Source organism: Pseudophryne corroboree, chromosome 9 (assembly GCF_028390025.1).
Source record: "Pseudophryne corroboree isolate aPseCor3 chromosome 9, aPseCor3.hap2, whole genome shotgun sequence".
In the NCBI taxonomy this organism is placed as follows: Eukaryota; Metazoa; Chordata; class Amphibia; order Anura; family Myobatrachidae; genus Pseudophryne; species Pseudophryne corroboree.
This window is the reverse complement of record NC_086452.1, coordinates 151975701-152000128: the sequence shown is the minus strand read 5'-3', so window position 1 is coordinate 152000128 and position 24428 is coordinate 151975701. Positions and strand designations below refer to the sequence as shown.

General features: G+C 44.1%; 1 long non-coding RNA gene across 1 annotated transcript; it reads left to right on the top strand.

Moving 5' to 3' along the window:
- The first annotated feature begins 8218 nt into the window (after positions 1-8218).
- LOC134956835 (uncharacterized) lies at positions 8219-9519 on the top strand. The gene is made up of 6 exons (XR_010186219.1): positions 8219-8303; positions 8388-8467; positions 8560-8621; positions 8709-8779; positions 8868-8933; positions 9327-9519. It is a non-coding gene; the product is annotated as an uncharacterized LOC134956835 (long non-coding RNA).
- The last annotated feature ends 14909 nt before the right edge of the window (positions 9520-24428 follow it).

The window sequence follows — 24428 nt, the reverse complement described above, 5'->3', positions numbered from 1 at the left end:
CTGTCAACGACAACCCAGATGGCTGTCATCCCCGAGGATTTGGGCAAGTCCACCACAAAATCCATTGAAATGTGGGTCCATGGCTTAGATGGGATAGAGAGTGGATGTAGTGGGCCAACAGGAACCCCTCTAGGAGTCTTATTTCGGGCACAGATGTCACATGCCCGAACCCACTGATCCACATCCTTAGCCACCGAGGGCCACCACACCGCCCTAGATAGCAACTCCCGAGTTCTGGCAATACCCGGGTGACCTGCAGACTTCTTGGCATGGAATTCCAGGAACACTCGCTGTCTTAACCTAGGAGGCACAAACAAAAGACCTACCGGAAGGTCTGGAGGAGCCTGCTCCTGTGCTCTAAGGACTAATGATAAGAGGTCCTGGGTAATGCCCACTTTAATACATGATGGGGAAACAATGGGCAACGGCTCCTCGGTGGTCTCCTGGATTGGAGCAAAACTCCGCGAGAGCGCATCAGCCTTGATGTTTTTTGACCCAGGGCGATATGTTATCAAAAAATTAAAGCGAGCAAAAAACAAAGCCCATCGTGCCTGCCTGGCATTGAGACGCTTCGCTGACTCTAAATATGCCAGATTCTTATGGTCAGTGAGAATTGAGACCACAAACTTAGCCCCCTCAAGCCAGTGTCTCCACTCCTCGAGTGCATCCTTAATAGCCAACAATTCCCGGTTACCCACGTCATAATTCATCTCGGCAGGCGAAAATTTACGGGAAAAGTAAGCACAGGGATGAAGGCGATTATCTGACACTCCCATCTGAGAAAGCACTGCCCCAATACCCATCTCAGAGGCATCCACCTCCACCACAAAAGGACGCTCTGGATCTGGGTGTCGCAGCACCTTGGCCGAAACAAATGCCCTTTTGAGACGGGCAAAAGCCGCTTTAGCCTCACAAGACCAGTGAGCAACATCCGCCCCTTTCTTAGTGAGTGCCACCAAGGGCGCCACTATAGACGAAAATCCAGCGATAAATCGTCTATAAAAATTCGCAAAGCCCAGGAAACGCTGAAGCGCCTTCAAACTAGTGGGCTGCACCCAATCCAGGACTGCCTGTACCTTGGAACCCTCCTTTTGGAAACCTTCTGGGGAGATAATATATCCTAGAAATGCGATTTGCTGAACTTCAAATTCGCACTTCTCCAGCTTCGCCCCAAGCCGGTGGTCTCTGAGTTTCTGGAGGACTAAGCGTACATGCTTCCGATGTTCCTCCAGGGAATGGGAGAAGATTAGGATGTCATCTAAGTATACAACTAAGAATCTATCCAAATATTCCCTGAGCACATCATTCATGAAATCCTGGAAGACTGCCGGGGCATTACAGAGCCCAAAAGGCATCACCAAATATTCATAATGCCCCGAGTGGGTATTAAAGGCAGTCTTCCATTCATCCCCCTCTCTTATTCGGATTAGATTGTACGCACCGCGTAGGTCAATCTTAGAAAAAATGGTGGCAGTACGAAGCTGGTCAAACAAGACCGAAATGAGAGGCAGTGGGTATGAGTTTTTAATCGTGATACGGTTCAATTCCCTGAAGTCGATGCAGGGTCGCAACGAACCGTCCTTTTTACCCACGAAGAAGAACCCCGACCCAACTGGAGACTGTGAAGGTCTGATAAATCCCTTAGCCAAGTTCTCCTGAATGTACTCTGCCATAGCCTGAGTCTCAGGACGTGACAGGGAGTACAACCTGCTCTTGGGAAGCTTAGCATTTGGCAACAAATCAATGGCACAGTCATAGGAGCGATGGGGAGGTAGTACCTCTGCAACTTTTTTGGAGAACACGTCCGCAAAATCTGCATAACACCCTGGCAATCCTGGCAAACTTAGCTGCGAGAACCTGACTGGAAGGCTCAAGCAACTCCTGAAACAATCAGTACTCCAACTAAGAATCTCCCCAGAGACCCAGTCAAATTGAGGATTGTGGGCCCTTAACCAGGGTAACCCCAACACCAATGGGGCAAAAGTACAGACAGTCACATAAAAGGACAATTTTTCAGAGTGTGTGGCTCCAATAAACAAAGAAATCTGGCTAGTGCAAGAGGTAATTTTACCTTGGGATAATGGTTCCCCGTTTAACCCACAAATCTCAATTTCCGATGCCAAGGGTACTAAGGGAACAGAGTGTTTCAGGGCGAATTGGCGGTCCATAAAAACCCCGTCGGCCCCACTGTCCACAAAGGCCTCAGTCTTGACAGTTTGACCGAGGATCTTCAAGGTCACCGGAATGATAAAAGTCTTCTTGGGAAATTCTGACTTCTGGCCTGACAGGATATTTCCCATCACCCTCAGGCCCTGAAGTTTTCCGGCTTTTCTGGGCATGATACTACCACATGACCTTTATTCCCACAGTACAAACACAACCCCTGCTGTCTCCTCCGCATCTTCTCACGCGAGGAGAGGCGGGTAGCCCCAATCTGCATAGGCTCCTCGGAAAATTCCTCAGAGTCTGAGGTTCCCTTGGGAAGGAAGGAAATCTCAGTCTCCCTTTCAAGCCTACGCTCTCTCAGCCGTCTATCCACCCGGATGGATAACTGCATGAGCTGATCCAAGCTATCAGGCAAGGGATGTTGTACCAGTTGGTCCTTTATCTGGTTAGAAAGACCTCTTCGGTACTGGTGTCTCAGGGCTGGGTCATTCCACTGGGTATCATGGGCCAACCTCCGAAACTCCGTACAGTAAACCTCAACTGGCCTTCGCCCTTGCTTAAGGATCGAAATCTGAGCCTCGGCTGAGGCCGTCTTGTCAGGGTCATCATACAACATGCCCAGTGCCGTAAAAAAAGCATCAACACTTTTAAGCGACGGACAGTCAGGCTGCAACCCATATGCCCAGACCTGTGGGTCTCCTTGTAGCAAGGAAATCACTATGCCCACCCGCTGAATCTCCGACCCAGAAGACTGAGGCCTAAGCCGGAAGTATAGCTTGCAGCTCTCCTTGAAACAAAAGAACTGCGAGCGATCTCCAGAAAAACGATCTGGGAGATTTACTTTCGGCTCCTTAACCCCTGCAGGTGCTGCTGCTGCGGGAGCTCCGCCAGCAGCCTGGGAGGTGTGCATTTTAATGGACAAATCATTAAATTTTTGAGTCAGGACCTGCACCTGATCAACCACCTGTTGCAACGTATTTTGAGGGGTATGCTCCATATTCCCACAAAATTTCAACAGGAGTATTGGGCTGCTGAATATGTTATGCACACCAGTGCCTGCAGGAAAGTACTGGTGTCAGGACTGTTATGCACTCCAGTGCCTGCAGGAATGTACTGGTGTTTGAACTGTTATGCAAAACAAATGGACTCACAGACAGACTAGGGAATATGACATAACGTACACAGAAGGTGGTAGGGTAACAAAATACACACAACGTGAACAGAGAAGCCCAGAGGCTAAGGAACTGGGTATCTCCCTTGTATTAGAACTGCTCAGATGTGAAAAGCAAGATGTTGTGTTTTAATACATAGAAAACCCGAAATGCTGTTGCTAAGGGCAACAGCAAAACCCTAAAGGGTTACCAACGGGTGTGGCAGTAAACTCCTTGGTCAGAGATGGAATGATAGACACAAGGAGATTCTCCACAAGCCTAATTCTCACTTGCAGTGCACAGGTTCGGTTTACTGCCACTAAACTGACCCCTGACACCTAGCACAGTGAGACAGGATTAGACAGGCAAGTCTTAGAATACAGCCGCAAACTTGCTAAGTTCACAGAGTAGTAACAGAACCCCAGCAAGCAAAACGACTGACTCCAGTCTTACTGCTAGGTCTGGATTGGCAGAGTGTAATACCAAATCCCCAGGCCTATATGCAGTAAGCAACAAACAAATACAAAGCTACACAGTACTGGCTAACTTTCAGAAACTGACTAACCAACAAAGATTCAGCAGCATCTGCTTACCCTGAAAAGAGGCCTTATAAAGCAGGTGCTGTCCACGCCCCACTCAGACCTCACAGACTGTGAGCACCAAAACCAGCACCGGATCCCCTGCCATGCACAGAGCCTATAACCACTGCACAACAAAAGACCCGAACCGGAGTATCAGCTGCGCTCAGGTTACTCCGCTAGCACTTGTCTCCCGGTTGCCATGACGACGTGGCAGCACAGGGCAGGAGACCCTAACACCTATTTAATACTTGTTCACCAGAGCTATACTGACAGGATAATTGATAATAAAGAGGTTTAACAAGCGCTGTCTGTGTGCGCTGTAAGCCTCCTTACGGAGGGCGTGACGTCAACACACACGTTTGTTGCTAAGCAATGAGGCATAACAAGCGCTATCTATATGCGCTGCATGTTTCCATTGCTCCGGGCGTCCCATCCGTCACTAGGCAAGGCTTGGTAACTATAAACCCAAGCCTCGTTTGGAGTAGAAATGACGTCCATACGTCATCACGCACGTACCGTCACTAGGCAACGCGTGATAACGAGACTTGTATTGGTATAAGTATACCGAGCCTCGTTCTCAATAGAAATGATAGGTGCATCCTGTATCTTAGCAACGCGCTTTAATATATAAATACATGCATCTGGTTTCCCAGCAATACGTTCTAATTGCTGAGAAACTTAATTGTAAATAACACCAATTTATATATAGAGACTCCTGATGTATCACCCGACTTTATGTGATCTTAAACAGTGTACCTTGCTAATCAACCCATGTTATTTTAGTTTCTTTAATGAAAATTATTCCTAATGATGTTTTATGATGGTCTTAATAATAATAATAAGGGGGATAGAAAAAATGGTATTACGGCATTACAAAAAAGTAAATATATAAAAAGTGAATATTAAAAAAAAAATGATATATATAATAGTGCCCTCGTATTTTGTGGACAAGGTGCAGAGCAATGAAGTCCAATAAGGACCTAATTGCCTAGCACTATACCTAATTAATAACATAAATAGTTACAGTATTATCCTAAGTGGTTGGTAAATATTCCTATGTATTATAATATATCATAAGTGTCTTATGAAAAGATTAATAGTTAAATCTAATAGTGCCCTTAGTGAACAAAGTGCTGAGCAATAAAATCAAAATAAAGACCCAGTTGTCTAGCACTAAACCTAATTACTAACATAATTGGTTAAAATATTAACCTAAAGTGGTTGATCAAAATATTCCTATATGAAAAAAAAAAAATCCAGTAATATTACCCCAATTATGAATAAAGATTTATTAATCCTATTTACTTCCCCCCCTTACTTACTACCTTTTACCCCCACCCCCACCCCTATATAGGAGTCTTTCAAAAAAAACATACATCTAACATTAACATCAGCCTATGGATACAGAAAACTGATGTATATTTTTAACAAAGATGATGAAATTTCCATTTAATTAGCCAAATAAACACATACATAATCATATATTGGAATACAGTAGTCAAGAGTTGACCTGCAAATTAACTTAGAGATGACATATCTATAGAAATGAAACGATATCAATCCCTTCATTCATTCCAAATGGAATGAGAGTGTTTAATGTAAAAATCCAATAGGATTCTCTTTTAGATAATTGTAACTCTCTACTGCCACCTCGATCGCTTTCAGTGATGTGTTCCAATATAGTAAATTTAAAGCTTTTGGTATCAGAATTATGGGCTTCTGTAAAGTGTCTCGGTACACTATGTGTGTTAATTTTATTTTTAATATTCCTCAGATGCTCTTGGATTCGTATCTTAATCATCCGTTTGGTTTTTCCTATATACGCTTTCCCACATCCGCAAATAATTCTATAGATGACAAATGTGGAGTTGCAGGTATGAGCCCCTTTTAAATTAAATGATCTTTTGCTAAGTTGATCATAAATTACAGGTGATTTTTCGATAAACTTACAACAAATGCATTTTGTGCATGGAAAACATCCAGAATGTTTTAGAAAATTCCCTGATTTAGGACTAGATTTATCAAATGTTCTTAAATTACTAGGAGCTATCATATCCTTGAGGTTTGTTGCTTTTCGGAATATAAGGGTAGGTCTCTGAGCTAAATGTGGTCCTAAAATAGGGTCCCTTTGTAAAATGGACCAGTTGTTTTCAATGATCCTTCTAATTTGAAAGTGTTCTTTGTTAAATTGAGTAATGAAAGGTCTATTATTAATAGGTACTTGATCATTCTTGTTATTAGGTTTAAGTAGCTCTAATCTATTTTTGCCAAATGCCTTCAATCTAGCTTCCTCTATTTTTTCTTTACAATATCCTCTTTCCTGAAATCTTTTAGCTAATTTGTCTGATTGTACCCAATAACTAGAGTCTTCACTACAGTTTCTTCTAATTCTAAGAAATTGTCCGAATGGGACATTGTATTTCCAAATAGGGAGATGACAACTATCAACCGGGATGTAACTATTCATATCCGTGTCTTTAAAAAAGGTAGAAGTTTCTATTTTTCCTGAAATGGAACCTTTTAATATCAAATCCAAATAATCAATTTTTTCATCATCTGTTTTATGAGTGAATTTTAAATTATAGTTATTCGTATTGATATATTCTATGAAACTGTGTATACTAGTATGATCTCCTATCCAAATAATAATGAGGTCGTCAATGTATCTCTTATATAGTGCTATGTGATCTACCTCTCAATTAGTATCATAGATGAAATTGTGTTCCCAGTCTCCCATGAAAATATTGTTTCATTTCTATAGATATGTCATCTCTAAGTTAATTTGCAGGTCAACTCTTGACTACTGTATTCCAATATATGATTATGTATGTGTTTATTTGGCTAATTAAAAGGAAATTTCATCATCTTTGTTAAAAATATACATCAGTTTTCTGTATCCATAGGCTGATGTTAATGTTAGATATATGTTTTTTTGAAAGACTCCTATATAGGGGGGGGGGGGGTAAAAGGTAGTAAGTAAGGGGGGGGGGAAGTAAATAGGATTAATAAATCTTTATTCATAATTGGGGTAATATTACTGGATTTATTTTTATTTTTTTCATATAGGAATATTTTGATCAACCACTTTAGGTTAATATTTAACCAATTATGTTAGTAATTAGGTTTAGTGCTAGACAACTGGGTCTTTATTTTGATTTTATTGCTCAGCACTTTGTTCACTAAGGGCACTATTAGATTTAACCATTAATCTTTTCATAAGACACTTATGATATATTATAATACATAGGAATATTTACCAACCACTTAGGATAATACTGTAACTATTTATGTTATTAATTAGGTATAGTGCTAGGCAATTAGGTCCTTATTGGACTTCATTGCTCTGCACCTTGTCCACAAAATACGAGGGCACTATTATATATATAATTTTTTTTTTTTATTCACTTTTTATATATTTACTTTTTTGTAATGCCGTAATACCATTTTTTCTATCCCCCTTATTATTATTATTAAGACCATCATAAAACATCATTAGGAATAATTTTCATTAAAGAAACTAAAATAACATGGGTTGATTAGCAAGGTACACTGTTTAAGATCACATAAAGTCGGGTGATACATCAGGAGTCTCTATATATAAATTGGTGTTATTTACAATTAAGTTTCTCAGCAATTAGAACGTATTGCTGGGAAACCAGATGCATGTATTTATATATTAAAGCGCGTTGCTAAGATACAGGATGCACCTATCATTTCTATTGAGAACGAGGCTCGGTATACTTATACCAATACAAGTCTCGTTATCACGCGTTGCCTAGTGACGGTACGTGCGTGATGACGTATGGACGTCCTTTCTACTCCAAACGAGGCTTGGGTTTATAGTTACCAAGCCTTGCCTAGTGACGGATGGGACGCCCGGAGCAATGGAAACATGCAGCGCATATAGATAGCGCTTGTTATGCCTCATTGCTTAGCAACAAACGTGTGTGTTGACGTCACGCCCTCCGTAAGGAGGCTTACAGCGCACACAGACAGCGCTTGTTAAACCTCTTTATTATCAATTATCCTGTCAGTATAGCTCTGGTGAACAAGTATTAAATAGGTATGCTTGATTAACATTGGGCCTCTGTAGATAATATTAATTAGGATGGGAACTTAAATATAGCATTTTTTAATAGAGATTAAAATAAAATAATAAACAATCATTTAATCTTATCAATTACACAATCAATTTAGTGGGATGAGGAAATGTTGGAATTAGCTAAGGTGCTTAAATAGGGAGATTTTTTGAACTCTGCTCTCAATTATCACAATTACACAATCAATTTAGTGGGATGAGGAAGTGATGTAATTAGCTTGGGTGCTTAAATAGGGAGGTTTTTGAACTCTGCTCTCATTCCACTTTTGGATCTCTGTGTATGAGGACACACAAGGAGAGCTGCTGGTAAGCTATAATGGCTATTTCTTTAAAATCTTGTTACAAGACGTTCTATCCAGAATATTGAGTGTTTTTATCACTCTTTATTAGGGAAATAAAAGAAGCTTAATATTATTTATCCCATTGCCGGATCCTCATATATATTTTTTGGACATATGAAAGTATTGTAGGTAAGTTCTATTACAATATCCAACTAATCATTTATTGTTTTAAACTAAAAACTGGGATGTTTATATTATTTTTATGTTTTTTTTTTTATTAGGTAAATTAAATAAAAATGGACAAATTAATTACAAGCCTTTGGAAGATTAATATTAACCATCAGTGAGTATCTTTATCCGATTTGGGAGGAAATAAATAATTCTACTTATATATGTACATCATTATATATATATATATATCTTATTGTAGGATGGTCGCAAATAGGAAGATTCATTAAATACTACAAAACTATGGAAGTTAATTATACATAATAATTCTTAGTAAGTATTATGGTTCAAATTATTAAAAGAAAATAATACTATTTCTATTGTAATTATTATAATTTCAGTTTTTTCTATTTTCAAATAGGTAAAATATGGATTATAATTTTGTGAAAATACAGCTGTTTCAAATTAATTAATTACCTTTTCATAAGTAAGTAATACCATATTTATTTACTGTGGAGTCATTCATCAAAACAGCCATCAGCAAATTAATTGTTATGAATTAATTTTAAATTTTTATTAATGTTGGTATCTAGATGGATAATTGCTTTAATAAATTAAGTCCGTACAATGCCAGCTAATTTTGACATTGATATTGTGAATTGATTTTTTATTTGATAACCAGTTAAACAATTGTCTTATTAGACCAATAAATCAAATCATTACAATGTTAGCTAAATTGGACATAGATATATTTTTTGTGCATATTCTTCTTCATATATATATATATATATATATATATATTTTAGTATTCCTCTTTGTTTCATATTTTTATTTATACTTGTTTTTTTACTTTTTACTTACTTTTGATCACACCCTAAAGAAAACACTCCTGAAGAAGTCGACATACGACGAAACGCGTTGAGTGAAAAAATCTTTTATTGTTTGGAAAAGTTGTTATTCAATTTTTTTGGCAGTAATGAACAATAACACATTGTAAAAGTGTACATAATTTTTTATCAGTATTGAAATTTAATTATTTTAGCAATAAAAAGCAATAGATGTTTTAAAGTTTAAAGGGTGTTTCTGTGATGTCATCCTCTTTTTGTCAGAAACCAATATAACCATATTAAATTGTATTATACATAAATATATTTATTTCAGTCATTAAGTGCGCTCCACAGAGATATACTATTTCTTGAGATATATATATATATATATATATATATATACATACTAGGGTCTCAATCTCTGCTGATAAGGTACCTGTCCACGCTGCCACAGCGCTATAAACCCATGCCGACACAATCGCCGGTCTTGTTAGGCGCCGTGGTCCGCGATTTCCTCGCGGCCCGGCACCTAGCAACTAGGGACGCCAGGCGTGCGAGCCGCCGGGTCCCTAGCAACGCTGGGACGCCGTGCGCGCTTAGCCGCCGGCTCCCTAGCAACACTGAGCCGCCTGGACCCTAGCAACGGGGACGCCACGGGCGGACCGCGCTCCCCGTTGAAGGATCAATCTAATCAAGTTAAAACACTCACACATTTGTCTTCTGCTCGTGCAGCAAGCCAGCTGCACGGCATGTTTGTTAATCAGGCTCCGAACATCTGATTGGAGGACTCCCTGCTAAATACCTCTTCGGTGCTTCACACAGACGCCGGTAATAGCTTCCTGCATGCTGTTTTGGTTTGCTGAACGTCTGTTCCAGTCCTGCTGTGTCCGGTCATTCCTGTCCTCAGAAGTCCTGTATCTTGGAGTTGTCATCTCATCCCAAGAAGTCGTTTGGTCCCCTGTAGTCCTCAACAATCACCAGAGAATATCGAGTGGTGTTCGTGAGTTGCGGCTCTGCCGTGTGTTGCGGCTCAGCCACTTTATCTTTATATTCTGTTTCGGAGCATTTGCGGAGGGTTCCGCTTCCACAAGTCCTCTCCGGAACTCGGCGGTGCCGGGTAGGAGAGTGGACAAGTGGATATTTTGGTTGTCCTTTTCCCGGGCGTTTTTTCCGCACATATTCTAGTTTCCAGTTAGCTTGTAGCCCCTGGCCTGGTTGTTTAGTCAGAGGGCCCCTTGTTATCACCCTGTCTCGGATTTCCCTTTGTCTCCCATTAAGACCTGAGGGGACATCGGAGTTGGGCAGACATAATCCGCCCTTCAAACGCGGCTGCCATGGGTTTAAGCAACCATAGTCTCACAGGGGATTTCTGACAGCACGGGCGAGACAACGGAGTTAGGGCGCCAGGGGCTATTTTCCATTACCGCTCCCTTCCCCAGCATTACGTTCCAGTGCTCCGGTCCTTGCAATAAGATCTCCTCAGACCAGAGTGCTGGAATCATAACATTATTACCGGCCACACCAAAAACTAAAATTAAACAGGGTTTAATTTTTTCTCATTCAGTTTTTGTTAAAGTTTTTTGGCCTCATGAATCCGACAGGTTTAGGGCCAAATCCTGGCCAGCTCTTAGTCAATCAGATTCAAGAACTTACTCAGATGGTTCAGGATCTTTCTCTTCGGGTGAGGTCGCAGGAAGATCTTTTGCGAGCCTCCCCAAAGGTAGTCCCTGAACCAAAGATGCATTTGCCTGACCGTTTTTCTGGTGATAGAAAATAATTTTTTAATTTTAAAGAATCCTGTAAACTTTATTTTCGTTTGAGACCTACTTCCTCTGGTTCTGAATCTCAGCGGGTTGGGATTATTATTTCTTTACTCCAGGGGGATCCTCAGACCTGGGCATTTGGTTTAAAAGCAGAGGATCCTGCGTTGTTGTCAGTAGACGCTTTCTTTAAGTCTTTAGGGCTCTTGTATGATGACCCAGATAGAGAGGCGTCCGCGGAAAGTCAGCTGCGTGCTCTCAAACAAGGTAGAAATCCTGCAGAGGTTTATTGTACCGAGTTTCGCTGTTGGTCGAATGACTGTGGCTGGAATGACCCAGCCCTGCGCAGTCAGTTTCGCCTCGGTTTATCAGAGTTTATTAAAGACAGTCTCCTCCAGTACCCCGCTCCTGAGACTCTCGATAAACTCATGGAGCTTTCTATAAAGATTGATCGTCGCCTCAGAGAGCGGAGGGCTGAAAGAGGAACATCTGTAAGGTCTAGTCCCTGTGTTTATTCCATTCCAGAGGACGTCGAGGAGCCCATGCAGATGGGTCTCTCCCGGCTGTCTCCTGAGGAAAGAGCCAGAAGGCAAAATTCCAGTCTTTGTTTGTACTGTGGTGGTAAGGGACATTTTGCTCGTAATTGTCCGAACAAGTCGGGAAACGCTTTGACCAGGTGAATTGTGAGGGGGTTCACCTAGGTCTGCAGCTTATCTCCTCGAATAACTCTCTTTTAGTCCCAGTTAAGGTTTCCTTTGGCAGCCTCAGTTCTTTTGTGTTGGCTTTTGTTGACAGTGGAGCTGCAAGAAACTTTATGGATTTAATTTGGGCTAAGGCCTTAGGCATTCCACTGTTACCATTGGATAGGTGTATCACCATGCACGGCTTAGATGGGAGTCCGCTTTCCAATGGGGTAATTACTCACCGTACACCTCCCGTAGTACTTACAGTAGGAGCCTTACATTCCGAAAATATTGTATTCTACCTAACACATTGCCCAGCAGTTCCAGTTGTTCTGGGTCACCCTTGGCTGGCCTTTCATAATCCCACCATTGATTGGCGGTCCGGGGAGATTTCCCAATGGGGTACATTTTGTGCTAAGGAATGTATTTCGTATCCAGTCAGAGTAGCAGCTATCATTCCAGAGCTCATTCCTGTGGAATACCAGGAGTTTGCCGATGTATTCTCCAAAGGCAATGCGGACATTCTGCCTCCCCATCGGCCTTATGATTGTGCTATTGAGCTAGTTCCAGGTGCCGCATTGCCAAAGGGGAGATTATATGCATTGTCCGGGCCAGAAACTTCGGCCATGAATGATTATGTTCAGGAGAGCTTAGAGAAAGGATTTATTAGACCATCAAAATCTCCTTTAAGTGCAGGTTTTTTCTTTGTGGAGAAAAAGGATGGCTCGCTTAGACCATGCATTGATTTTAGAGCCCTGAATAAGATCTCAGTAAAAAACACCTATCCTTTGCCGTTAATTTCTGTACTTTTTGATCAGTTACGTTCTGCTGTTATTTTTTCCAAAATTGACCTTAGAGGAGCTTACAACCTCATCCGAATTAAATCTGGAGATGAGTGGAAGACGGCTTTCAGCACTCAGTCGGATCACTACGAATACCTGGTGATGCCGTTCATTAATGATGTGCTCCGTGACTTCCTAGGGAAATTCGTGGTCGTTTATTTAGACGACATCTTGATTTATTCTGAATCGATGGAACAACATGTTACCCAGGTGCGTCTGGTTCTTCAAAAGTTACGTGAGAATCATTTATATACCAAGCTGGAGAAGTGTGATTTTCACGTCACGGAAGTATCTTTTTTAGGGTACATAATTTCCCCTCAGGGATTTTCCATGGAACCAAAGAAGCTCCAGGCCATCCTTAATTGGGCGCAACCCACCAATTTAAAAGCAATTCAACGCTTTTTAGGGTTTGCAAATTATTATAGGAGGTTCATCCATTCTTTTTCTGACCTGGTTGCTCCCATAGTGGCTCTGACAAAGAAAGGAGCGGATCCTACCAACTGGTCGCATGAAGCTGAGTTGTCCTTCCGGGCCTTGAAACAAGCCTTTGTCTCGGCTCCAGTCCTCAGACATCCTAATCCGGAATTGCCCTTTGTTGTGGAGGTTGATGCCTCAGAGGTTGGAGTGGGGGCTGTCCTTTCTCAAAAGGATCCGGAGTCTCTGGAGTTACATCCTTGTGCCTTTATGTCCAGGAAATTCTCCTCCGCTGAATCCAACTTTGACGTTGGTAATCGGGAGTTACTGGCGGTAAAGTGGGCTTTCGAGGAGTGGAGGCATTGGCTGGAGGGAGCAAAACATACTACTTCGGTTTTGACTGATCATAAGAACCTGCAATACATTGAATCAGCTAAACGGCTTAATGCCCGGCAAGCACGTTGGGCATTATTTTTTACTCGTTTCAAATTTATTATCACTTTCAGGCCTGGTTCCAAGAATACTAAAGCTGATGCCCTGTCACGTAGCTTTCTTCCGGTTCACAATAGCAATCCTGTTGTTACCCCCATACTTCCATCTTCGGTCATCCGGGCGGCCTCACACAGGATTTATTTACCCAGTTAAACCAGCTTCAACAACAAGCTCCTAGATTTACTCCTGCTGGTCGTCTTTACGTCCCTGAATTTTTGAGAGCCACTGTTTTAACTGAATTTCATGACAACAAATTTTCAGGGCATCCGGGAGTCACTAAGACATTGGAGTTAGTCTCTCGCTCAGTATGGTGGCCTAGTCTTTCTAAAGACGTTAAGGAATTTGTTTATTCATGTCAGGTTTGTGCACAGCATAAGGTTCCCCGTTCCTTGCCTATCGGGCAACTTATGCCCTTAACTGTTCCTCTCAGGCCATGGTCTCATATTTCCATGGATTTTGTGATTGACCTTCCCCTTTCAGCCGGATTCCGAGTCATATGGGTGGTAGTGGACCGTTTTAGTAAAATGGCTCATTTTATTGCTCTTCCTCGATTGCCTTCTGCTCAAGGGTTGGCAGTTTTGTTCCACCGCCATGTGTTCAGGCTTCATGGGTTGCCCACTGATATTGTTTCTGATCGGGGTCCACAATTCATCGCACAATTCTGGAAATGTTTTTGTGCCTCATTAAAGATGAAACTGTCGTTAACATCCGGTTACCACCCACAATCCAACGGGCAAACCGAACGAGTCAACCAGTCATTAAAACAATATTTGCGCTTGTATTCAGCCAAACTCCAGAATGATTGGTCCGAGTTTCTCCCTTTGGCTGAATTTGCTTACAATAATTCTTGTCATTCCTCCACTAAAGAGTCTCCATTCTTTTCAGTTTTTGGTTTTCACCCCAGAGACAATTCTTTTTTTTTATCATTCTCCAGTCTCCTCGCTAACCTTAACCTCCCATCTCAGAGCAATTTGGAAAAAAGTGCACCTTGCTCTCAGAAAAGCGGCCTTCCGAGAGAAGAAATTTTCTGACAGGCTCCGACGTCCTTGCACTTTTAAGGTGGGAGATAAGGTGTGGTTGTCAACTTGTAACATCAGGCTTCGACAATCCTCGGCTAGATTGGGACCCAAATTTATTGGACCGTTTCTTATTATTAAGAAGGTCAACCCAGTTGCCTTTCGGCTACGTTTACCAAGATCCCTTAGGATTGGAAATTCCCTCTTGAAACAATACGTTTCTTCCAGTAAATTTCCTCGGAGGATCTCTCAGGGTAGATCTCCAGTAGATGTACAGGGACAACAGGAATTCTTGGTAGAGAAAGTTCTTGACTCTAAATTGTCCTGGGGTCGGCTTTATTTTTTAGTGCACTGGAAAGGCTATGGTCCGGAGGAAAGGTCTTGGGTCCTGGAGAAGGATCTTCATGCTCCTAGACTCAAGAAAGCATTTTTTCGGGAATTTCCCCAGAAACCTGGCTCTAGGGGTTCGTTGACCCCTCCTCAAGGGGGGGGTACTGTTAGGCGCCGTGGTCCGCGATGTCCTCACGGACCAGCACCTAGCAACTAGGGACGCCAGGCGTGCAAGCCGCCGGGTCCCTAGCAACGCTGGGACGCCGTGCGCGCTTAGCCGCCGGCTCCCTAGCAACACTGAGCCGCCTGGACCCTAGCAACGGGGACGCCACGGGCGGACCGCGCTCCCCGTTGCAGGATCAATCTAATCAAGTTAAAACACTCACACATTTGTCTTCTGCTCGTGCAGCAAGCCAGCTGCACGGCATGTTTGTTAATCAGGCTCCGAACATCTGATTGGAGGACTCCCTGCTAAATACCTGCTCAGTGCTTCACACAGACGCCGGTAATAGCTTACTGCATGCTGTTTTGGTTTGCTGAACGTCTGTTCCAGTCCTGCTGTGTCCGGTCATTCCTGTCCTCAGAAGTCCTGTATCTTGGAGTTGTCATCTCATCCCAAGAAGTCGTTTGGTCCCCTGTAGTCCTCAACGATCACCAGAGAATATCGAGTGGTGTTCGTGAGTTGCGGCTCTGCCGTGTGTTGCGGCTCAGCCGCTTTATCTTTATATTCTGTTTCGGAGCATTTGCGGAGGGTTCCGCTTCCACAAGTCCTCTCCGGAACTCGGCGGTGCCGGGTAGGAGAGTGGACAAGTGGATATTTTGGTTGTCCTTTTCCCGGGCGTTTTTTCCGCACATATTCTAGTTTCCAGTTAGCTTGTAGCCCCTGGCCTGGTTGTTTAGTCAGAGGGCCCCTTGTTATCACCCTGTCTCGGATTTCCCTTTGTCTCCCATTAAGACCTGAGGGGGCATCGGAGTTGAGCAGACATAATCCGCCCTTCAAACGCGGCTGCCATGGGCTTAAGCAACCATAGTCTCGCAGGGGATTTCTGACAGCACGGGCGAGACAACGGAGTTAGGGCGCCAGGGGCTATTTTCCATTCCCGCTCCCTTCCCCAGCATTACGTTCCAGTGCTCCGGTCCTTGCAATAAGATCTCCTCAGACCAGAGTGCTGGAATCATAACAGGTCTGAGTAGTGTACCAGAATGTGCACGCTAACTGCAGGATCCCTGAGAATAGCTGTTACGTCAGGGCTACCTTTTGGGCAAACGTGACACCCTAGGGGAAGATTCCCATCATAACCTGGCCCTAGTGGGGAAAGGATACTGCCTGAGAATTCTTTGTGGGAAACTGCAGTCTCTTGTCTGGAGATTCCCGCTCTTTTTCATCATGAGAGGAGGGAAATTTACCTCAGCTTTCTTTCCCTTAAACATGTGTACCCTTGTGTCAGGGACAGATAAGTCATCAGTGATATGCAAATCATCTTTTATTACAATAATCACATATTGAATACTTTTCTGCCATTTTGGCTGTAACTTTGCATTATCGTTGTCGACACTGGAGTCAAACTCCGTGTCGATATCAGTGTCTATTATTTTGGATAGTGAGCATTGAGAGACTCTGAAGGTCTCTGCGACATAGGGACAGACATGGGTAGATTTCCTGTCTGTTCTCTAATCTTTTGTGCAATAAATTCACCTTAGCACTTAATTACACATATCCAAACAGGTGTCGGCGTTGTCGACGGAGACACCCTCTCACACACATATTTGCTCCATCTCCTCCTTAGGGGAGCCTTTTACCTCAGACATGTCGACACACACGTACCGACACACCACACACTCAGGGAATGCTCATCTGAAGACAATTCCCCCATCAGGCCCTTTGGAGAGACAGAGAGAGAGTATGCCAGCACACACCCCAGCGCTATAAACCCAGGAATAACACAGTAACTTAATGTTAACCCAGTAGCTGCTGTTTATATTGATTTTTGCGCCTAATTATGTGCTCCCCTCTCTTTTTACCCTCTTCTACCATGTAACTGCAGGGGAGAGACTGGGGAGCTTCCTCTCAGCTGTGCTGTGGAGAAAAAACATGGCGCTGGTGAGTGCTGAGGAAGAAGCCCGCCCCCTCGACGGCGGGCTTCTGTCCCGCTTTCATGTACAATTTTGGCGGGGGCTCATACATATATACAGTGCCCAACTGTATATTATGCAAACTTTTGCCAAAGAGGTCTCTAATTGCTGCCCAGGGCGCCCCCCCTGCGCCCTGCACCCTGCACCCTTACAGTGACCGGAGTATGTGGGTGTAGTGTGGGAGCAATGGCGCGCAGCTGCAGTGCTGTGCGCTACCTCATATGAAGACTGGAGTCTTCTGCCGCCGATTTCGAAGTTTTCTTGCTTCTTTCACCCGGCTTCTGTCTTCCGGCTCTGCGAGGGGGACGACGGCGGCGCGGCTCCGGGATCGGACGACAAAGGGTGAGATCCTCTGTACGATTCCTCTGGAGCTAATGGTGTCCAGTAGCCTAAGAAGCAGGGCCTATCTTCAGAGAGTAGGGCTGCTTCTCTCCCCTCAGTCCCACGATGCAGGGAGTCTGTTGCCAGCAGAGCTCCCTGAAAATAAAAAACCTAACAAAATACTTTCTTATAGCAAGCTCAGGAGAGCTCACTAAGTAGCACCCAGCTCGTCCGGGCACAGATTCAAACTGAGGTCTGGAGGAGGGACATAGAGGGAGGAGCCAGAGCACACCAGAATCTAAATTCTTTCTTAAAGTGCCCATGTCTCCTGCGGAGCCCGTCTATTCCCCATGGTCCTTACGGAGTCCCCAGCATCCACTAGGACGTTAGAGAAATTGACATTGCAAGGCAGGGGGCGGGGCCAGGATGACGCGAATCGCGTCATCTGACTCCCGGACCGCGCACTTTGAACTGCGCCGCCGGGGGTTATGTAGGTGATGCGGGTGGGTTGCGGGTGGTGGGCACTCGTTCGGGAGACTTGCCTTTTCTTCCGGGGGGCCGGGAGCGCCACCCGATTTTCGGGAGCCTCCCGGCCACTCCGGGCGAGTAGGCAAGTATGGTTTAAGATCATACATGTTAACATTCAACAATATGCTGTGTCGGCATGCCCTCTTATGGAGTCTATGTAAGTCATTAGCAAAACCAAATGCTCCGTCTACATACAGTACAGCGCAGGCACAAGGTCGTCATGCAATAAGTCATATGCCGGCCAGACTCTTATACCTAAGTTTCCTTTTTATGCTTGATCCAAATAATGTATCACTAACAATGACATTACTGTGAAGTGAAAGAGAGATAATTAGAATGGTCACCTGTAATACCACTTTTACACTTACGAGCACGGGTCACAGCCGGGAGCCTGACATGGGTGCTACCCGGCTGCGGCCCGTGCTCAGCCCCCTTTCCCACTGCGCTCACCAACCCGACATATTGCTGGGTTGGTGACGCTGCAAGTGACGTGGCAGGGGCAGCGCTAGGAGATCACATGATCTCCCAGCGCCGCCCTTCCATACAGTGTAAACGGGAGCCATGTCGCATCGACACGGCATACGTTTACACTACAACCCTACCCGGATCATTCCCGTGTCGTATCCAGGTAGTCACCCGGGTAGGATTCACGGGTCACTTGATCCGGGTTTTTGCGGGGGGACCCTTTTCCACTTGCAAAAAACACGGATAAATGCGCGCCCCCGTGCATTTACCCGTGTTTTTTTAACTAGTGGAAAAGGGGTATAACACACATGCAATGTTTCTGTGACATGAAAAAACAATGGAAGAAATGTTATGGAGTCACCTTCATTGTTGTCCTAGTTGATAGGATAACCAGAAGAGTAGCTTTGGGTGGAGTGTCATGAGATGAAATGAAAACAAAAAAGTTATGTACCCTCCAGGTTCTGTTCTCAGAAGTCCGGCTGTTGGTTCAATGGTGCCACGTGGTGCCACAGGGCACAGCCACGCTCACTGTCTACTCAACCTTTTTCCAACATGTCCAGCGGGTGTGAACAAGTCCAGTGGATGTCATTACCTATTCCCTGTGAATGTTACCTTGCGGGCCCGCCTTACAGTTTTATATACGCTGGTATTGAATAATACATTTCTAGTGCGCCACAAAAAAGACAACTCTTATTTCTTCTTCTCTTTATACGCTCATGGGTTACACAGGTTCTGTGGCTGATTAAACCAGGTGAAATGCAGACTCGAGGTCAGCCAGCCACAGAAACTGTATAATCCGTGAGTTTTCTGGTTTAATGGGATACTATAGTTAGTATAGCTCTCTCTCTCTCTCTCTCTGTCTCTCTGTCTCACACATACAGACACACATAACGGAAAATGTTTAATTCTTCCACTTAGATAAAGAGCTTTATTTCCTTATAAAATATAAGTGGTGATTTAGTCTAGAAATTCCTGTTACTTATGCGTTCCCTTTACCTATATATTGAGGAACTCTGTACAACATTGCCTTATACGTAATTTTCTATACTAGTCTCATTTTTTTTTAAACTAGAAACTCATGTATATCCAGTTGTAATTGATGTAGAAAATGCGTATGTAAGATAGCTGTAACTCTGTAGCTGTGCTGCTGGATACTGTGACATCACACCTAGCTTGTGATATCACTAGCCCGTGACATCACAATGCTTCTTCCTGTAACATTCTATCTACAGCTGCTGACGTTTCCAGTTTCCATGCAGGAAGACAGGTAGGAGGAGGTGAGTCCTACATAGCAGGGTATAATGGAGGGGGGTAAGGAAGACAGAGTGCAGTATAGTCCACTGAAAGGCAAGACAAGATAGACAGAACAGGGAATACAGGTACAAGGACACATAAATAGGAGAAGCGCAGGAAGGAACGACATATTTAGGAATAAAAATGTAGCGTTTCAGGAATAAAGAGGGCAGTATGGAGGATAAGCACACATACAGGGGATGCAGATAACCTGGGTCTCTATGAGGCAGGATCGTGGCTTTGGGATGAAAAAGTTAATAAAATAGATAAATGGGATATTGATAACTTTGAAAGTATCTTGTTTGGTTTAAGGAAAATTGGGAAACTGGTTGACTCATGGACATTTTATTATACTTAAACTAGTACTATGCTTAATGATAGTCTTTGTGTTTTTTAGATCATCTGGCAAAGAGATTTGCAGAGTGCCAGGTGACCGGCAAAGAGATCTGCAAAGTGTCAGTTGAAGACGACGGGAGGGGTCGCAGAGGAAATAGTGACTGGAGAATAGCATGCAGGAGGTAAGTTACCATACTTGTGTAATTGTGTGTGTGGTGGGGGGTATTAAGAGCACAGTACAAAACATAGGGTCTATGGTGGGGGAGAGCGGACAATACAAAACATACAGACGAGGGGAATAGCACATACAGATGGTGTGGGGGCACAATACAAAAACATAGAAATTGTGGCGTACTCTATAGGACATATAGAGGAAGGACATACACTTTTGGGGGTTGCGAGATGTTGTACATACTGTAATACAGAAAAACAGGAAGGGTGGGGAGAGCATGACGCAGAACATACAGATCGGGGGGAAGAACAATACAGATCGGGGGAGATAGTGAAATGGCTGACATTTACAGTATATCAATGAACTGGGGGCAGGTGTACAAAGCCTGGGAGAGTGATAAAGTGGAGAGAGATAAACTAACAACCAATCAACTCCTAGTTGTAATTTTTCGAACACAGCCTGTAACATGGCAGTTAGGAGCTGATTGGCTGGTACTTTACCTCTCTCCACTTTATCACCCTGCAGGGCTTAATACATCTCCCCCATAGAATAACCAAATGATGAAATGGTACAGAATCGTATAAATGATGTCAAGTGACTGTTTCCCTATCCTTACATATAATAAAGGTGACATAGTCCTCTCCCTAGAGTCCTTGTCCTTGCCGCTCAGGGGGCCTGATTCAGATGCGGACGCAGAGCTGCTGTTGCACCAAGTGGCTCAATGCTTTTTCACTGTGCATGCGTGTAAGCTGCACTGCGCACAAAATGAAATCAAGCTCACATAGAGGATCCCATTGCAAAGTGATTGACAGGAAGTCAGCGTTTGAGGTGGTAACGGGGGTGGCTAACTGTATACAGGCGTGTCAGGTCCGTTCAAAAGCTGTTCCATGTGTGTGCATAAATTACCCATTGCAACCTGTGGGCTGCTGGAGAGCCCCCTGTGTCTAGGAGACTTGCTCAGCCTACCACTGCTCAGACTCACGATGCAATTGTGAACGGCAAGATAGCAGCAGCGATCGCTACAACAACCACATCTGAATCAGGCCCACAATTACACCATTATATTTTACTATTTTATCACATTTAACAACCAAGGGTTCAGTTTAATTAGATGCAAGTTTTTCTTACAACAGCCGCACTTTCCGGTAGCCCCATAGGCTGAATCTGGCCACGAAGGGTGTGAGTTTGGATGCTGTTGAAATGTTACAGCAATGGTAACTCTTACCTAATTGGATTGACCCCTAAATGTTAGCAATTTTATGCTTTCATTATTTACTGGTCAAATTTCTTTTCTGAAGGTACCCACTAATTACTATAAGAAAGAACTTATCCACCCAATGTATGTATTGTATAAAAACAATGGGTCCTTTGGGATAATTGTCCTTATTTTAGGTATTTTCCATGTCCTCAGTAGTTAGAGTAACATATTTATATAGAGAGATTTTTCTCTCTACACAATCACACCACTGTTTGCAGTTTGTCTCTCTGCTTGTTCATCCACTAACAATAATTTTTCATCTCTTCCTCTTCGTCTACACGCAGTGGGTGATTCCTGAATAGCTGTCCTGGGAGGAGAGCTGCGTACATTTGCATTACCTACTAGGAGATGCGGTAAAGATGCCGGCTGTCGGGTTTACGGCAGTCAGAATTAGAGATGAGCGCCTGAAATTTTTCGGGTTTTGTGTTTTGGTTTTGGGTTCGGTTCCGCGGCCGTGTTTTGGGTTCGAACGCGTTTTGGCAAAACCTCACCGAATTTTTTTTGTCGGATTCGGGTGTGTTTTGGATTCGGGTGTTTTTTTCAAAAAACACTAAAAAACAGCTTAAATCATAGAATTTGGGGGTCATTTTGATCCCAAAGTATTATTAACCTCAAAAACCATAATTTACACTCATTTTCAGTCTATTCTGAATACCTCACACCTCACAATATTATTTTTAGTCCTAAAATTTGCACCGAGGTCGCTGTGTGAGTAAGATAAGCGACCCTAGTGGCCGACACAAACACCGGGCCCATCTAGGAGTGGCACTGCAGTGTCACGCAGGATGTCCCTTCCAAAAAACCCTCCCCAAACAGCACATGACGCAAAGAAAAAAAGAGGCGCAATGAGGTAGCTGTGTGAGTAAGATTAGCGACCCTAGTGGCCGACACAAACACCGGGCCCATCTAGGAGTGGCACTGCAGTGTCACGCAGGATGTCCCTTCCAAAAAACCCTCCCCAAACAGCACATGACGCAAAGAAAAAAAGAGGCGCAATGAGGTAGCTGACTGTGTGAGTAAGATTAGCGACCCTAGTGGCCGACACAAACACCGGGCCCATCTAGGAGTGGCACTGCAGTGTCACGCAGGATGTCCCTTCCAAAAAACCCTCCCCAATCAGCACATGATGCAAAGAAAAAGAAAAGAAAAAAGAGGTGCAAGATGGAATTGTCCTTGGGCCCTCCCACCCACCCTTATGTTGTATAAACAAAACAGGACATGCACACTTTAACCAACCCATCATTTCAGTGACAGGGTCTGCCACACGACTGTGACTGATATGACGGGTTGGTTTGGACCCCCCCCCAAAAAAGAAGCAATTAATCTCTCCTTGCACAAACTGGCTCTACAGAGGCAAGATGTCCACCTCATCTTCACCCTCCGATATATCACCGTGTACATCCCCCTCCTCACAGATTATCAATTCGTCCCCACTGGAATCCACCATCTCAGCTCCCTGTGTACTTTGTGGAGGCAATTGCTGCTGGTCAATGTCTCCGCGGAGGAATTGATTATAATTCATTTTAATGAACATCATCTTCTCCACATTTTCTGGATGTAACCTCGTACGCCGATTGCTGACAAGGTGAGCGGCGGCACTAAACACTCTTTCGGAGTACACACTTGTGGGAGGGCAACTTAGGTAGAATAAAGCCAGTTTGTGCAAGGGCCTCCAAATTGCCTCTTTTTCCTGCCAGTATAAGTACGGACTGTGTGACGTGCCTACTTGGATGCGGTCACTCATATAATCCTCCACCATTCTATCAATGTTGAGAGAATCATATGCAGTGACAGTAGACGACATGTCCGTAATCGTTGTCAGGTCCTTCAGTCCGGACCAGATGTCAGCATCAGCAGTCGCTCCAGACTGCCCTGCATCACCGCCAGCGGGTGGGCTCGGAATTCTGAGCCTTTTCCTCGCACCCCCAGTTGCGGGAGAATGTGAAGGAGGAGATGTTGACAGGTCGCGTTCCGCTTGACTTGACAATTTTGTCACCAGCAGGTCTTTCAACCCCAGCAGACCTGTGTCTGCCGGAAAGAGAGATCCAAGGTAGGCTTTAAATCTAGGATCGAGCACGGTGGCCAAAATGTAGTGCTCTGATTTCAACAGATTGACCACCCGTGAATCCTTGTTAAGCGAATTAAGGGCTGCATCCACAAGTCCCACATGCCTAGCGGAATCGCTCCCTTTTAGCTCCTTCTTCAATGCCTCCAGCTTCTTCTGCAAAAGCCTGATGAGGGGAATGACCTGACTCAGGCTGGCAGTGTCTGAACTGACTTCACGTGTGGCAAGTTCAAAGGGCATCAGAACCTTGCACAACGTTGAAATCATTCTCCACTGCACTTGAGACAGGTGCATTCCACCTACTATATCGTGCTCAATTGTATAGGCTTGAATGGCCTTTTGCTGCTCCTCCAACCTCTGAAGCATATAGAGGGTTGAATTCCACCTCGTTACCACTTCTTGCTTCAGATGATGGCAGGGCAGGTTCAGTAGTTTTTGGTGGTGCTCCAGTCTTCTGTACGTGGTGCCTGTACGCCGAAAGTGTCCCGCAATTTTTCTGGCCACCGACAGCATCTCTTGCACGCCCCTGTCGTTTTTTAAAAAATTCTGCACCACCAAATTCAAGGTATGTGCAAAACATGGGACGTGCTGGAATTTGCCCATATTTAATGCACACACAATATTGCTGGCGTTGTCCGATGCCACAAATCCACAGGAGAGTCCAATTGGGGTAAGCCATTCCGCGATGATCTTCCTCAGTTGCCGTAAGAGGTTTTCAGCTGTGTGCGTATTCTGGAAAGCGGTGATACAAAGCGTAGCCTGCCTAGGAAAGAGTTGGCGTTTGCGAGATGCTGCTACTGGTGCCGCCGCTGCTGTTCTTGCGGCGGGAGTCCATACATCTACCCAGTGGGCTGTCACAGTCATATAGTCCTGACCCTGCCCTGCTCCACTTGTCCACATGTCCGTGGTTAAGTGGACATTGGGTACAACTGCATTTTTTAGGACACTGGTGAGTCTTTTTCTGACGTCCGTGTACATTCTCGGTATCGCCTGCCTAGAGAAGTGGAACCTAGATGGTATTTGGTAACGGGGGCACACTGCCTCAAT